Below are 6,930 nucleotides of genomic sequence, written 5' to 3' on the forward strand. Positions count from 1 at the left end.
CCCTCACTCCTGTCGCTGTTTATCTCACCATCTCTCTGTCTTTCTGTCGCTGTTTTTCTCACTCTCACTCTCACTTTCTCTTTCCCAGCCCCCGTGTCCCCTTTTATCAAATGTTTTATCCGCCATGTTTATTCCCCGTATATCTTGGTGCCAAGTCATTAAGGTTGAATAATGACAGTCACTCACACTCTGTTAATGTTCTGTCCCTTGTATTTTTTTGTGAATTTTGTTACTTTCAGAGGACTCCACATGTTCTCAGCCGGCAAGGAGTCTATCAGTAGCCCTAGTAACCGATCCAGATTTCCCCATTCCTTGAATTGGCGGGAAAATGTTTTGATATCGATGTTGTTATTGTTATTGTAACTAAGTTGTTATTAAAACCTCGATAGCATTTAAGACAATCAAATAATGCAAAAGACCCTTTCCAAATGTCGAGGAAAAGGGTAAACAGGTGAGATAGGTAGGACTAATAACTGACTCCTTGGTGACTAAAGACTTGTAGAGCCATCTATGTGTAAATACAATAAATAAACTTGTATTACAGTGGTCTTCGGATGTACTCTTGCGATACGGGGCGATTGGGTTAAGTCCCAACAGTGTTGTTTTATACATTTACCTGTCCAATAGTAAAGAATGGCAATTACGTTCTAACTTATCAGAAAAACACATCAGTATATACAACAGATTGTTAAGGTGCCACTCTGTATGTGAATTTCTTTGTTGCTTGCATCGCATCTCACTCTCAAACACAGACACACAAATGGACACACACGCGCGCGCTCGCAGGCACACACACACACGGCGCGCGCACGCAGGCACACACAACACAATGACAATATAGTTATACATATATATTCATTAGTCTTTAATTCTCTACTTGTTTTACTCCTAACATCCATATAACAACCGTACATATTGAATCGTGCCAATATATCTGTGTCGGAGGAGAATAACATATGAGGTTTAGATAGAGGAGAATTGCCCATGATAATAGCCCGGCAGGGAGAGGCAATTCATTACACACGCTTAACTGTGTGAATCACCCGCCTGGCTCTTATCCCTCCCCCATATCATGCGTGTCCATTAGAAGAGGCGCGCCTCCTTTTTTGTCTGAACTTCCATACCTCATTGTCTAAAGCAAACGACTTTCTTGCCTTTTTATTATATTTGCTTCTTTGCCTTGAACGACAACTCTTTCTTTTACCTATGTTTTGTTTTGTTTTGTTTTTGTTTTCTTTCTATCGTCCTTCCTTTCTTTTTGCTGTTACCAGGACTTCTATAATTCTGTCAAAAGTAGGTAGTTTTTATGCATTTTTCTATTGTTTTTATTTCTGTTGTCTGTATGCGATGAGGAAACTGGATTCATACACGAAAACATTGGGCCATGTTACTAAAACCGAACCTTCAGTGGATATCAAAGAAAAAAATGAACATATGCATATATATATATATATATATATATATATATATATGTATATATATACACACATATATATATACATACACACATATATGTGTGTGTGTTTGTGTGTGCATATGTATACATACGAGTACACATATATATATATATATATATATATATATATATATATATATATATAAATATATATATATATATATATATATATATATGTATGTTTGTGTATATATATACAGGTATATACATATATATATATATATATATATATATATATATATATATATATATATATATATATATATGCATGTATAGACATATATACATACATATACATATTCATGTTTATATATATAGATATATATATGTATATATATATATATATGTGTGTGTGTGTGTGTGTGTGTGTGTGTGTTTGTGTGTGTGTGTGTGTATGCACAGAAACACACACACAAATAAAAAGGCATGAAAGTGATTTGCCTTAGACAAATAGAGTATGGAAGTTCAGGCAATAACTTAAAAGAAAGAAGGAAATATATGTATATATATGTATATATATGTATATATATATCATTATGTATGTATGTGCATATATATATATATATATATATATATATATATATATACGTATATGTATATTTATACACACACACATCTGTCTCTGTCTTTTCCTATTTCACTCACTTCCTTTCTCTGTGATTACTTTTGTTCATTTTCGTCCATTATGCTGGGTTTGGAATGCCTTGACTCAGGGGCGTCCCTAATGAAAATATAGAGGCGACCTGGCCTCCCTCTGCGCCTGAAATAAGAATCATAGGTAACGGGAAGACTGACAGAGATGGAACGTTACGGTAACATCAACGATCGATCCACGGAAGGAAAAATAACAGAATGCGACACCCGACCAAGACTGATTTGGAATATCAAACGCGTAATGATACAATACTGGAATGGATTAGAAATAATAACATGGATGGATGTTTATGATTATAAACATTGACGTAAATATATGAAAGTTATTAGAAGAAAATAATAGTAACTAAAGCAATAATGCGGATGAAGTTAAATAAACTTGTTCATATTAAGCTGATAATAATAATAATAATAATTTCTCGTTCCTGTAGCCAGACGAAGCGTATAAAAAGCAATACCAGGGTTAGAGCTGTCTCCTCCATCACGAGAATACAATATAATTTTACGAAAACTTCACCATGGCAACTAAAAAAAATAGTGCTGACTGATTTCTGCACTAAATTCTCCTTGTGTTGATTTGTGTGTAGTTGAAAAAAATGTCCTGTTTTATTTTCATACTAGGTAATATATTCAATATGTTATCAACTCTTTCGAGGACTATATGAGGCACTGGCAGACAGAGAGGAGTGCGTAGACGTGTAAAAAGGAGAGTGAGAAAGAGAGATGGTGAGAGAGAGGAGGGAGTGCGAGTGGAGAAACAGAGAGAGAGAGTGGGAGAGGAAAGAAAAACGAGATAAAAAAGAGAAGATGAAAGAGATAGGCAAAGAGGGCAACAAAGTGAGAGAGGGAGAGACAGACTGATGGAGGAGGAAGGAAAGTGAGAGAGAGAACCAGACAGAGAGAGGACAAGAGAGAAAGAGAGGGAGCGGACGTGAGAGAAAGAAACAGAGAGTGTGGGGGGGGGGGGGTAGAAGAATTATCTGGACAAGTCTTGTTTTGTTGTTGTTTATATATGAGCTTACTGTCTGGAATGATAGTTTTCCCTGATTCGCCTTATGCCTGGCAGCGCATTCAGCGGCAAATCAGTGTTAAAACGAACAATGACGTCGTTACCCACTCACTCTATATGTGTGTGTGCGCGCGCGCGCGTGTGTGTGTGTCTGTGTGTGTGTTTGTTTGTGTGTGTGTGTGTGTGTGTGTGTGTGTGTGTGTGTGCGCACACACACACACATATATATATTTATTATAGATTTATATATATGTATGTATGTATGTATGTATGTATGTATGTATGTATGTATGTAAGTATGTATGTATGTATGTATGTATGTAAGTATGTATGTATGTATGTATGTATGTAAGTATGTATGTATGTATGTATGTATGTATGTAATCACTTTTTCGAAAGTCCTTGGTTTAATAGAAATAATGATAAAATTACACACACACACACATATATATGTACGTATGTGTGCATGTATGTAAGTATGTATGCATGTATAAATGATATCGAGTCCCCTTGGCACGTAAGAGGTTCGAACCCTCGATATAAGCCTTGAAGAAGTAGTGGATTTACAGACATCGCAACTGTGTCATGCCTTCCTGGTTGAAGGATACAACACTCAAAGTCAAGAGTAAACGCCGCAAAAAAGTTATTTTAGCACTGTACTATAGTGCCAAAAATAAGGCAGGGTGCAAAATACACCATACAAAAATGCCATTCTGATCTATTGTTCACTTGGAAGAGATTTGCTACAAAACAAGGGATTAAAGCTCTTAAAATACAATGAGTAACATTTTGTATGCCTGGAGATTCAGGCTCAACCGACGCCCTAGCTTATCTACACTTTATATATATATAGATAGATAGATAGATATTCTTTCTTTCTTTCTTTCTTTCTTTTTTTTTTTTTTTGATTTCCCAATTTGAAACTGGAAAGAGTTAGGCTATTCAAAGACAACCGTAAGTGGGGATTGAATGGAGAGTTGGTTGTTGAGGGCTTGGGTGATAGAGAATGAGTTTGTGTAAATGAGAACTTCCACCTAAATGGTAGTAAGAGCATAAAAAAGGGCTTTTTCAATAGCAAAAACTTCTGTCTGGAGTGTGGAATACTCATCAGATTATGAAAGTTGAACAGTGAATGGCAGCTCCTGAATGACCACTATTGCACCATTGTTTTCTATAGCCATCTTATTAATATCAGAGGCCACTTTAGTTTGGGTGTTTTGATTGCATAGTGTTTGAATGTAAGGCCTAGGGAGTTGCACGGATTGTTATTAAGTCATGCTGGGCATGATGAGTAGGAGTAGGGTTGCCTTACCATGGTCAAGGTTGGATCTGAGAAAGGCTATGTTGTCCTGTGTTTTTCCTTAATGCAGAGAGGTTGGCATTGGACTCACAGATTTTGAATTGGAGTCTTGCCAGGATAATTCGCTCCATGGTTTTGCTAAGACAACTTAAAAGAGAAATTGGTATGAAGGCTTCTGGTTCTGAGACTTTAGGGATGGTCTGGATGATGACAAGCTTTCAAGCAAATGGAAGTTTGCCAGTTTGGTAGGATCTGGCCATCATTTGAGGCAGAATTTTCATACTTTCTTGTCCCATGTTAGAAAGCATCTTGTATGTGGTTCCATCTTCCCCTAGAGCTGATGCTCTGTGTTTGGCAAATTCTTTTTCTAGTTCTAGAAGGCATATTTTTTGTGGTTAAAGTCCTCATTCTTTTCTACGTTACTGTCAATGATATGGAGTTGAAGAGGTCTGCTGATGTCAAGTTTGTCGATTGTATCCTGGGGGAGATTTTCAAAAGAAGAGCAGTTGGCAAACTCTCTACCTAACCATCAACACTAGAAAACTAATACAGCACGGAAAAGATCGTCTTGTTCTTTTCTAAAACAATGTATCAAGGTTTTGTGGATCAGTCACTTCTCGTTCTTCGTCTTTAATCTTCCACTGTCTTATATAAAACGTAGTGTCGCTTGAGTAATTGCATGCTGGCAGAGCATTTGAAGAAATTAAAGCAGTTGGCCCTAAGAACGTTACAAACGGTTCTCCTTTTTGACAATGGGGTAACTGATATATTAATTCAGCAATTGGATTTTTAATGAATGAATAATGTGTGCGTGAGTGTGTGAGTGCGCGTGTGTGGGGATGAGTACACACACACACACACACACACACACACACACACATATATATATACATATATACATACATATATACATATCTAAATAATGTGTGTGTGCTTACGCATGTTTCTGTATATGTACGTGGATATTTAGCTATATATATATATATATATATATATATATATATATATATATATATATATATATATATATACATATATATACTCATATACATACATTTTTACACATATATGTGAATGTGTGTATACATATGCGTATATATGTATATATGTGTATATATATGTATATATATATATGTATGTATGTATTTATATACATATATATGTATATATGTATATATATACACGGACACAATTATATTATTAAATACAGCTCTGATTTACTGTAGTTACAAACTGAGACCAATATCAGTTGACTTTTAGCATATGGAAAAGTGCCACGCTAGGCAGGCTAGTCAGATAAAAGGTGCTTTTCGGGAACGAACGTGTTATACTCATATATCGGGATTTGAAATGTCATTTACAACTGTCATATTGGAGAATGTCCTAGTTTGAATTTGAAAATGTGTGGGAGTGTCACTGTTCAGAAAGGACTCCAAGGCCCTTCCTCGAGGGGTGCACAAACTGTCCCCCAGAGGTTAAGCCAGTCATTGAAGTCTCCCAAGAGCAGAAATGGATGAGACAATTGCCCAAGTAGATCTTCTAAATCATCTATGTTGAGATTATGTGGAGGAAAGTAGATGGATGCAACAATGTAAGGTCGTGTCAAGCCTATTCTAACAGCCTTCACCTGCAGTGTCGTCTGCAGGTGGATGGCCTGGAAGGGAATATCCTGTGAATATATTAGATGTTGCAATTCCTCCCATTTTACATGGATTCCTGATTGATTGATTATTTCAAATGATCTGCCACGTCAACAGCTAAGGTCATTATCGGCGAATACATTGTTGGGTTGAAATACTCAAATATTTAAAACCCTAAAAATCTATCAATAAATATCTTATAAATAAATATAAATAACAATAAATATTATATTAAAAATCAAAGCATAAATATTATGCGATAAATGTATAAAGTCATTGCATAAATATTATCCATATTTAAATTTTATTGAAATTATTAGTCTCTCTTGGGAAACAAATAAGACCATCTATGCCACAATCCTCCCCAGACAAGTACATACTTATTTGGTCTGAGAATGTTGCACATCTTGCTACTACATGTGTGACGACTGTTAATGGTTTTGGTGTGTATCAACTAAGTGCATCTGTGGCCATGGGTCCCGCACTATTAACTCCCTTCCCTTTGTACTAGTAAAGGATACAAGTCTATACCTGAAATATCCCCTCATTTACACATCCCCTTGAGGTGTGATAGCGTGGGGGGGGGGGGGGGGGGGGACTCTGCATGAGAACTATTTGGGGGCAAGTTCCAGTGTGTATCTCCTTAGTGTTCATTCATAAACACTGAATAAAACATATGAAAATAATATATAAAACCAGGTTAAGCAATAAAGTAATATAAAAAGGGCCCTTTAGTTAATTTAAAACTGCCGTGAACAAATAAAAGCAACTTCAAAATTAAGTGCTAAGCTAAAGGCTTACGTCGTAGATGGTCCTTAGGCAAAAGGCCTTTAACTAAAAATAAAAAATAAAATAATTACAAAAATTGCTA

The sequence above is a fragment of the Penaeus chinensis genome, chromosome 25 (genome assembly GCF_019202785.1).
Source record: "Penaeus chinensis breed Huanghai No. 1 chromosome 25, ASM1920278v2, whole genome shotgun sequence".
Taxonomy (NCBI): domain Eukaryota; kingdom Metazoa; phylum Arthropoda; class Malacostraca; order Decapoda; family Penaeidae; genus Penaeus; species Penaeus chinensis.